Source organism: Phaenicophaeus curvirostris, chromosome Z (genome assembly GCF_032191515.1).
Source record: "Phaenicophaeus curvirostris isolate KB17595 chromosome Z, BPBGC_Pcur_1.0, whole genome shotgun sequence".
In the NCBI taxonomy this organism is placed as follows: Eukaryota; Metazoa; Chordata; class Aves; order Cuculiformes; family Cuculidae; genus Phaenicophaeus; species Phaenicophaeus curvirostris.
The window spans coordinates 57,330,173-57,340,627 of NC_091431.1; the positions used below are offsets into that span (position 1 = coordinate 57,330,173).

General features: G+C 42.5%; 1 protein-coding gene across 1 annotated transcript in view; it reads right to left on the reverse strand.

The window, feature by feature from the left end:
* The window catches only part of IL31RA (interleukin 31 receptor A), a 37,187-nt gene extending 28,102 nt beyond the window's left edge, over positions 1 to 9,085 (reverse strand). Inside the window, exon 1 of the mRNA XM_069879783.1 lies at positions 9,007 to 9,085. The gene's annotated coding sequence lies outside the window, so the exon portion shown is untranslated. The remainder of the gene's footprint in view (positions 1 to 9,006) is intronic.
* Positions 9,086 to 10,455: the final 1,370 nt, after the last annotated feature.

The following is a 10,455-nucleotide window of genomic DNA, read 5'->3' on the forward strand; positions in this document are numbered from 1 at the left end:
AGAACTCCTTTTAAATACTATTTTGAGTCTATCCCAGAAAGCTTTTTATAAGCTTTGAGGCTATGACAGTTTAAAAAAGGATGAGAAAAAATGAAAAGGACACATGGGATAAAAAGAGAAATGTGGGAGAAGCTTGCCCAGTGTGACACTCCTAAATTACAGCTGTAGCAAAATGTGTACCAACTAAAAGCAAAGCAATCACAAAGAGAGACTCCATAACTACTTTAATTAGTTTGGGTGTAAGTTCCTGTTCTCAAAGCGATTCTAAAGCCAAATTACACTATTGATGGCAATAAAAACAAAGAAGCTTAAGCTATTGTTCCAAGCATTCTCTGCCAGTAGGTGCAGATGTAAAAAGAGATGGAGAGCTAAAAATATTTTGATAATAATTTTTACATTTTATAATTAATATAGGCCATAGCAATGCTGTTGAGAACTTCCATTCTGCCCTGAAGTCATCACTACAAGAAAGTAACATTTGATTCAAAAATAAAGAAATCAAATGATAATGATGACTAAAAAACGCTTTGCCAGTTTCACAGGAACACACTAAACAGCTGTGGTAAACTGATGCAGTTAGTATTTCATCTAGGAGACTAGTGGTTGCAGAAGACCAGCACTCTTCAAAGATTATTATTAACACTAACAAAACCAAGCAAAATAAGCAAGAGCACTAGAAGATGACGTACATAATTCAAAACTGCCTGAAAAGGAGGAATGTTAAGACAAAGTCAAACCAATAATGAGTTAGAGAGTCTATACTGGTGTAAGCCATTTTTTTTTAACTTTTAGAAGTAAATAATTTTATTAGTCAAAATCTTTTTGTAACAGCTCTATGAATATTGCTTTAATCTTGGATGATATGCTCACTCATGAGAATACCAAATTCTGCGTGACAGGTTAAGATAAGCATACACATAATGGTTTACAGGAAAGAGCTTAAGGTACTTAAATAATAAAGCTCTATGCTTTTCTGTAGAGTTCTGCTACCGATGTGTAATCAAAGCTCATTGCCTCATCTGTATTGCCTCATCGAGTGCACCCTTGGCAAGTTTGCGGACGACACTAAGCTGGGTGGAAGTGTGGATCTGCTGGAGGGTCGGGAGGCTCTGCAAAGGGATCTGAACAGGCTGGACCGCTGGGCTGAGACCAATGAGATGAGGTTTAACGAGGCCAAATGCTGGGTCCTGCACTTGGGGCACAACAACCCTGTGCAGTGCTACAGACTAGGAGAAGTCTGTCTAGAAAGCTGCCTGGAGGAGAGGGACCTGGGGGTGTTGGTTGACAGCGACTGAACATGAGCCAGCAGTGTGCCCAGGTGGCCAAGAAGGCCAATGGCATCTTGGCTTGGATCAGAAACGGTGTGACCAGCAGGTCCAGGGAGGTTATTCTCCCTCTGTACTCGGCACTGGTGAGACCGCTCCTCGAATCCTGTGTTCATTTCTGGGCCCCTCACCACAAGAAGGATGTTGGGGCTCTGGAGCGAGTCCAGAGAAGAGCAACAAAGCTGGTGAGGGGGCTGGAGAACAAGTCTTATGAGGAACAGCTGAGAGAGCTGGGGTTGTTTAGCCTGGAGAAGAGGAGGCTGAGGGGAGACCTCATTGCTCTCTGCAGCTGCCTGGGGGGTGCTGGCCTCTTCTCCCAGGTGGTGGGCGACAGGACGGGAGGGAATGGCCTCGGGCTCCGCTGGGGGAGGTTTGGGCTGGACATTGGGGGAGGGTTCTTCACAGAAAGGGTCATTGGGCACTGGAACAGGCTGCCCAGGGAGGTGGTTGAGTCACCTTCCCTGGAGGTGTTTAAGGCACGGGTGGATGGGGTGCTAGGGGGAGTGGTTTGGTGTTTGATGGGAATGGTTGGACTCGATGATCCGGTGGGTCTCTTCCAACCTGGTTATTCTATGATTCTATGATTGAGAAGACTTCATGAAATAAAACCTATAATTCAAAACACAGGCTTCCTACTTGACTGAGTCAATCACAGAATACAAGGCTTACATATTACAACTGTGACTAATTAAGGAATTTCCCATAGTGATTGACTTCTTCCTTCAATTCACCAAACACAACTACACATTAACAAAAAGCAGTAAAAGTTGCTGTAAGATTATGTCAACTAATAACCACTTCCAGAACATAAAGGCAGCAGCAGCATTTCAAGTACCCACAACTACAAAAGAATTAAGCAAAACAAGACAAAAGCAACATTACCACAAAGCAGCTTTCAATACTGAACTTGATCATGCTTCTTTAAATAACTGTAGTAACAGGGTTTTTTTCTACTCTGTGGACCACTACAAAACATCAGTTGCTACCAAGAACAAAAGGAAGATCATTATTCTCCCCAGGCAGGACATGAAAAGTTGCTTTCAGCCTCAGAAATTAGCAGCTTAATAAATAATCTCAATAAAATTAACAACCCATTTCAATAGAAGGTCCAGTGCAAAATAAAGCAACCATGAGATGACATGGACTTGATCTTGAACCAGCTACCCTTCCTCTAGAAGTTAAATTATTGTACAGATCTTTACTGAGAGTAAGTGAGAAAAATGAAAATACAGTACAAGTGGAACCACAGCCTTAATTAAAGTATAAAAAGGGTGCACAAACTCTAGCAGGGAGATGAATAATTTTCTATATATTAAAAAAAAAAGGAAAAAGCCTATTAATTTTATCAGACACGTCCCACTCTTACTTTGCTTACAACTTGGCAAAGCTCTAACAGTTTCTGCTGATATTATGCATATGCTGGTTTGCTATTTTTGAGGGGACAGGAGACAGAAGAGGCTGCATTTCAGGCAGAACAGTTCAGCTATTTCCAAGAATAAGGAAAGTGCTTCTTTTTTGTCATATTCCCTTAACTAACTCCAGCAATCCCACGCTTTTTTAGTAAGGAATTGGAACTCAAGCACTGGAAAAACATAAAAACATTTTTTTAGTTATGCTTATTCCAGAAATATCACACACTGCCACACATTCCACCACAGCGGAGCACAGCACTAAAAGATCAGGCATGCCAAATCTGGTTGCAATGCCAAGTTACAACCCTTCAAAAAATTCTAGTTCCAGATGATCACCAGATATCTTTAACAGCCAAAGATCCCATCCACACTCAGGAAGCACTCCTTGTCCCGCACCCAGATTTACCTTTTCCGTGCTGCTCTAGTGCTCATCACACAGTAAATAACTTCCTCTTGCTAAAATAGCAGAAAACTCAGCAAAAAAATGTATTTGTGCTCTGTTAGTAAATGTAAGCAACTTGCTACATGATTTGACAGACACCTGCGTTGCTGAAATAGAGAGGAAGACATGGGAGAGAAACCTCCATGACCTTCCTTCCCAGCTGTGAGCTGTTGATTTAGCTCAGTCCTGATGCTATGTTGCACCTCCTTCCACCTTCTCCAATATCAAACAGCGGCCAGTTATTTGCCATGCCAGCTGCTGCCTCCTACACGTCAAAGACCAGGACGCTGACTCCGCAGGTTACAACCCTGCTCAGTGTCTTACACAGTTGTTGCTATGCTGATACACGACTAAATGGCTCAATGGCTGCTTACTTAAGAAATCACATATATAAAAGTGCTGAAAGAACATTCCTGAGTGAAAGTCACATCATAAATTCAGAAGTCCTTCACTGAAAGATACCTACAAAAGCTAAATTCTGATGACTGAACAAATAGAACTGAACTGCCTTCTTCAACTGTTAAAAAAAAATGATTCACCAAAACCAGATTTCTTGCAGGAAGACGCAATCTCAGTGAAGACATCATTAAATAAATAAAAAATTTTGTAACACAGTTGATGAAACAAGGCTTTCTCAATACAGAAAAACTCTTGGTCTTCCATTTTGAAATTTAAGTGGTTTTGAAGAGCTAAGGTTTAAAAAAGTCAGAGGGAAAAATTAACCAAAGTAACTTCTGCCTGTGCTCTATTTAGGACTAATTCTTAATCACTCTTCTCCCCCATATCGGAACAGGAAAGTTTTTTCCACTCGGGTCCAATTCTAAGATTGTTTTTAACTACACATATACTTCTGCATGCAGTGTAGCTGTTACACAATCTATAAAGAACATGGTACATCCATAAATGGAAATGCCTCTAGGCTGTATAAAACATAAGCCCAGTCATCTTCAAAAATTTATAACATTTTTGTTGGAACCCGACAGGGCATCCTTTCCTACTCAATCCAACATTCTTCTGACTATGGAAGAGGAAAGTAGTTGAATAGCCACCGCTATCTAATCCGTCTTTAGCAGCAATTGCTACTGTTCTGCAATAAGGAGAGAAAAACTTTGCCCTGTATGTGATCAGCCAACACCGAGTGCCAGCAGCCTGACCCTGCGCTTAGCCCCACTGAGCCATCCGGCTGTGGCGTCGTGGATAGATGCATTTCGAAAAGCTATAACCATTAGTTTTCAGAACTCCTAAGATTTAAATGCATCAGTGTCTACATAAATCCTAGAGGGAAAGAGAACATTTCAGACAAATGATCTGAAGATGAAATTCAGTCTCCTTCGTAGAAAACAGGGTGTAGAAACACCAGCTTCCAGGACTGTCAGGAGTCTATCAGGGACGAGTACCAGTCAGCATCAGAATTGGAACATGGAGGTTTCTGTGTTTAGGTCAGAGAGGATAAAGATGTTCAAACACACCAGTTAAAGTAATAAATGTACGGGACAGCTAACGGCTTCTCCCAACTCTTTAATCCCTATATATTATGCACCAACAATCTCATCCATGAGAAAAAATGACAGACATTTAAGTGAAAGATCCTGAGCCCACTGGCTTCATAACCCACAGTCCTTTACTGAACTAAAGATAGTCACCTGAACCTCAGACCAGGATGAATAAGGTGTAAAATTTTAATATTTAAAGAAAACTTCATTTAAGTAGGACTTAAACATACTTTCCTTTGAAAAATAATCCTATTGAAATTAGAAATTATGACAGCCTACTGTAAAACAATGCTATCATAATCTACCAAAATCACTTAACTTAAATAAATTCAAACACTTACTTATGGAGAAAACAGAAACCACTAAATTTACAGACACATTCAAAGGAACAGCAAGGAGTAGTCCCTTGAAACACTGCACCAGCTTCTGACCACAAAACTTATTCTGAAAATGCCATAGTGGTGAAGAAAAAAATAGAAACAAAGTCTGTATTCATCAAGTTCAATGACTTGTTAATTTAAAAGCTGCAAATCAAGTGGAAACTGAAAAAGCAGAAAAGCTGTTTTCCTCTTTCATTCTCTAAAGAAATTAAAAAATAGGCACAAAAGGATAAGATACTTTTGTTCTAAAATCCTGAAGGACATAGTGACCAGTAAAGGTCAGTTCAGCAAGTCACTGCTGATAACCATTGTTTTGTTTAGTATAGCCTAGAGTTCTAGATGCAAAACATATTTTGATAAACCCTTTCTTTGGTTATAGAACAATGTTTAATAGCATATTAATAAATTTTAATATAAAATGCTGTATATTGTATTTAAACTCCAATTTTTACCTAAAGGTAGCCTGACACTAATATAGAAAAATAATTAACTTGCATCTAGTAAATAGAATATAATTTATTATTCTCTGAACAAGCATAGTAATTCAGCCTCTAAATGTATCTTAAGGTGTAAAACACATAGCTAAATAAAAAAAACCCGCAAAACAAGTATTTGTTAGCTAATTAACATACTATACCTCATAATAAAGACTTAATTTTTAAGGAAAAACCTTAAAGCTACAAACACAGAACAAGATTTAATTCCCTTAGTTTTACGTATTAGTCATATTTTCTATTTTAATTACAAGATTGTATCTGACTTTATAATGCTCACTAGAAAGAAAGGCCTGGCCATCAATATCACTAGAATTGAATGTTGGTGGTAGCACCAGCAAGAACATCAGCTCTCACAGGGGCACTGTCATCATTCCTTGTTCATTCCTTGGGTTTTTTTCTCAGTGAGAAAGAAAAAATAGCCAAGTCGCGGTTTAAACAGATTTCATGTACAGGCCTGGTCTTGGAGCTTTCTTCTTAGACACAGCGTCTGAGCGGCTACGAAGTCCTATTTTGGCTGCAAGAATCTACTTTGAGAGACAATTGTGTGTCAGGCATTTTCAGTCAGTAAGACGTTAGATGGGACGGTTGCCTTCGTGTCTCTTCCTCGAACACAGTCACTCAAACAAAGGTGCAGAACAAGATGCCTCTGACCTAGTAAGCAATTAGGGGAGAAAAATGCATGCCCAGGGCAGCAGGATCCATGCATCAAGCTTTAAAGAAACATAGAACTCTCACCAAGAGACAGTGGCCTGTCCACCTTTGGGTGGTTTTAACCTGAAGTCTGAACAGAAAACATACCTGTCAGAAAATCAGAAGCAAGATTTTCTGCACTACTCCAGAGCATCAGTTCACCTTGTCCAGCCAACTAAGACCACTTGCAGATGTTTCACAGTAAAACACACGCCCACTTAAATAATGTTAGTGTTACAAGAACGCAGAGAACAACACAGAAAATCCTGTGACCCGCCAGGCACAAGAAGGAAAGAGAGCAAAATGAGTGCAAAACCTCTTTCGCACTTTCTTATCATTCAGAAGATTGTGACCTTGCAGTTAACCTGTAAACAAATTACACCATTCTGAGAAAGAGAATCAATCATATATTCTAGAAAACATCGTGAACTCAGACTCCTTACAGACTCAGCTAATGGTGTTTTGCACTTAATACTACTATTGCACCACTTATTCTTGGCCTTGGGAGTTTATTTAGAATACAATCAACACCTACATACCATTTCTCATAACTTTTCCACTTTTCCTGCTTACACTTCCACTATCAAATATCCTTTCACGTATTCATTTCAACCTTAAATAAAAGTAAAGAGTCCTCTGTAAGCTCTTTTCCATTTCCTTTGGGTGGCAGGTTTTTTGTTTGGTTTGGGTTTGGGTTTTTTTTTTTTGTATTTTCTTTTGAAGGTTCTCCAGTATTTCACTCCTTTCCTGAAGTGTGGACACAATACCTGAATAGTCAGAGATAGATGTACATAAGTGAGCTATGGTCTTCATTGAATTAATGCAGTGAATGTATAATATAACAGGGAAGCCTCTGCACAGCTACTCTCCACCTATTCCTCACCACCTTTCACTACTGGAGAGCAAATACCTTGTGTACTTTGTAATCAGCACATATCACTACCAAGACACCTACCTGCTATTCCTATTACCGTACACCTAAACAAAACGTTGGCCCTTCTTTTCCCCAAAGAGAGGACACAATCCTCTAAAGCGGTTTTTACATTACTGCTTTCCCAGAATTTTCTGTCCTGTTGAGCACACTCTGAATTCTTTGATCCCAAGCATTTATGTTGATGCTGACTTGCATAAGACAATTGCCGTATCACCCTGTTAATTCAGACCACTTCATGAAGGTTATATATCCTGTTTTCCTTCCGTTTACTATCTATAATGTAAACTTTACTAACAGTACTTTTATACCTCAGTCAAAACTACAAGATGAAACATTGCACGATACTGTGAAACCAGGCTCCATGGTACCTGCTAAAATCAGATATATTTTGAGATCTCCCAGTATGGCATTTTTTAACTGAAAGTGTTCCATACAAGCACCAAATAGTTAAAAAAAGCACGAGTCTTACATGATTATTATAAAAAAAAAAAAGCTCTTCAACATTCAATATTGCAACCTCTATGATTACAGCTGAAAGTTTTTTTCCCTTTTTATCCCTTTTGAGACATGCTTTGTGCTGATTAACTTCTATCTTACAGAAAAATGTGAACTGGCCATTCCGCTCGTTTGCCCAATACACTAAGCTTCCTTCACGCATGAAAAAAATGCTCTTGCTCACTGTATTAGTTTGCAGATAAGCATATAGAAGCTGGATTTCCACTATTTTAGATAACTTTCTTCGAAAGACAATAGATAAGAATTTGCGAGCAGCTTCCCCAGTTGAAGCACGAGTGCACGTGGCTGATAACACAGATATGAACACAAGCATAACACAAAACTGTTTTTTTTCACAGGAAGCAGAAACTCTGCAAGCACAGAAGCATGGGGCCGGTATAATTAGATCTGTACATCACTTTGGGAAAAGCTGAGTGAATACAAACCTTTAAAGCAGCCAGGAGTTGGGAAAGAGCTTTTACTGCATTTGATGACTGCACACACTGCAAACGTTCTGAGAACCCACCACTGGACACACAAAGGAAGCCGCTACCCAGCCTGCGCATCACACTCTTCCCAAGAGACCAACATAATCAGCCAAATGGGAACTTCCAATTCTTATAGCCTCGTGGGCTTTAAGGAAAGAAACTGAAAGCAGCGGCTTGGCCCAGACAGGCATGGAAGCATGTGGTGCTCCCAGCCCGGGGCGCACATCTGGGAGGGGAGGGGGACACACATCTGGTAGGGGTGGGGAAGGGGCACACATCTGGGTGACATACATCTGGGAGGGGTAGGGATGGAGGGGCGCACATCTGGGAGAGCGCACATCTGGGAGAGCGCACATCTGGGAGGGGAGGGGGCACACACCCGGGAGGGGTGGGGGTGGAGGGGTGCACATCTGCGGGGAGCACATCTGGGAGTGGGGGAAGGGGCGCACATCTGGGTGACATACATCTGGGAGGGGTAGGGATGGAGGGGCGCACATCTGGGAGGGCGCACATCTGGGGGGTCACACATCTGGGAGGGGAGAGGGCACACACCCGGGAGGGGTGGGGTTGGAGGGGTGCACATCTGGGGGGCGCACATCTGGGAGCGGGGGAAGGGGCGCACATCTGGGAGGGGTGGGGAGGGGAACGCACATCTGGGAGGGGAGAGAGGGGTGCACATCTGGGGGGCGCACATCTGTGAGGGGGGTGCCCAGGCAAGCAGGCATCGCCGCTGATACAGCCTCCCTCGGGGAACGCCTCGGGGAAGAGCCGCACGCTTTCCCGCTTTCCCACGCCTCGTCTTAACCCGAACGAGCGGAGGGACCCCCGCTGAAGCCCCGTTTTCACTCACCGGCGTTCCCCCTCCCCACGAGGGGACGGGGTAGGATGAGGAGAAGCCCCCAGGCTCAGCTTCAGGAGAGCTTTTCGCAGTTCCGAAGCGCAGCAGCCACCGCCCCGGCGCCGGGAGCGCCGCCCCCGGCATCAGCGCCTCGAAACGGCGCGAACGAGTCATCCCGAGCGATGCGAGAGCGCTGGGGGCTCGCTGGGGAGCGCTCACACACGCGAACCCCCCGCCTTATTTGGGGCATCGACACAGCGGCACAAACAACGGGACATCGTCCCTTTTAAAGCTGTGATGTATCCCCGTTAATGATGTAAAAGAAAACTGTAGCCGTCACCAACATGAAAATGGATAAAAGGAATTAGAAGCAGCACTGCAATTAAGAGTGAGGCTGTGGAGAGCGTAAATGGAAATCCAAAGTCTCTAGTGATGCTTCTCTTACTGAGCTCTGACTGCCCATTCAAAGCGCGCTCCAGGAGCAGATATTGCATTTTAACATCTTTATCAATACAGAGAGCATCCAGAGGTCTTGGCACAAATATGGGAAGAGATCCATAACAGACAATAAATGTTTTCATCCTGCAATAGTGTCACAGGCAAGACAAACTGTAGCAGATCAGGATACAGAAGCTTATTTTAAAACCAGCAATATTTGAGGTGTCCATAGCTGCTCACTGTTACCAGCCCCCAGCATTACCAGCCAATGACAACAAGCTCCCCCAGCTTTCACCCCCACATCTCTCATCTCCAGCATTTCACGCCGCTTCCAAGATCTTTCCTCCTGCAGGATCTTCACCTTGTTTCCACTCTCCAAGTCCCTAGCTCTCCCATGTTGCAGTCCATGTGCAAAAGCCCACAGCCTGACGAGCTTACCCACCAGTTCATGCCTATTCATCAATGTGAGGAGTCAGGAAATGCCCCTTTGTGTGGTTCAGGTGTCAGAAGTCACAAGCTGCCCACATAGCTGTCACTAGCAAGCAGCAGGTTTATACTTAGGGGTCAAAAAGTTCAGTTTCATGCCTCTGCTCTGCACGTGCACCACAATTACTTGTGGCAATTATCTGTCGGCAGTCACAATCCTTCTCTGGTTGGTGGGTTAGTTAGGGTTTTTTTTGGCTACCATAACTAACCAAACCAGTCTTGCTGTTGATCCCATTCTGTAAATGAGCAGGCTGGCTGAGAGCAAAATCCCACAAGCACTTTTAATGATTTGGACCTCTATTCTGGATTTGGTCAAATAGCTGCCTGTGATGACAGATTGATACATTGAGCAGACATCTTCCAGTAAGTCAATAAAAACAATCTCTCAAAGTGATTAAAAGTTGCACCAGACCTAACAAAACTGTTAAGTGCTTAACTTTTAAAAACCTTAAGCCATCCTTCTGACTGCCACAGGACTACTCACATGCCCAAATTAAAGCTCCCATAGCGTTAAAAGTTTAGGTGTGGACCAGTCTG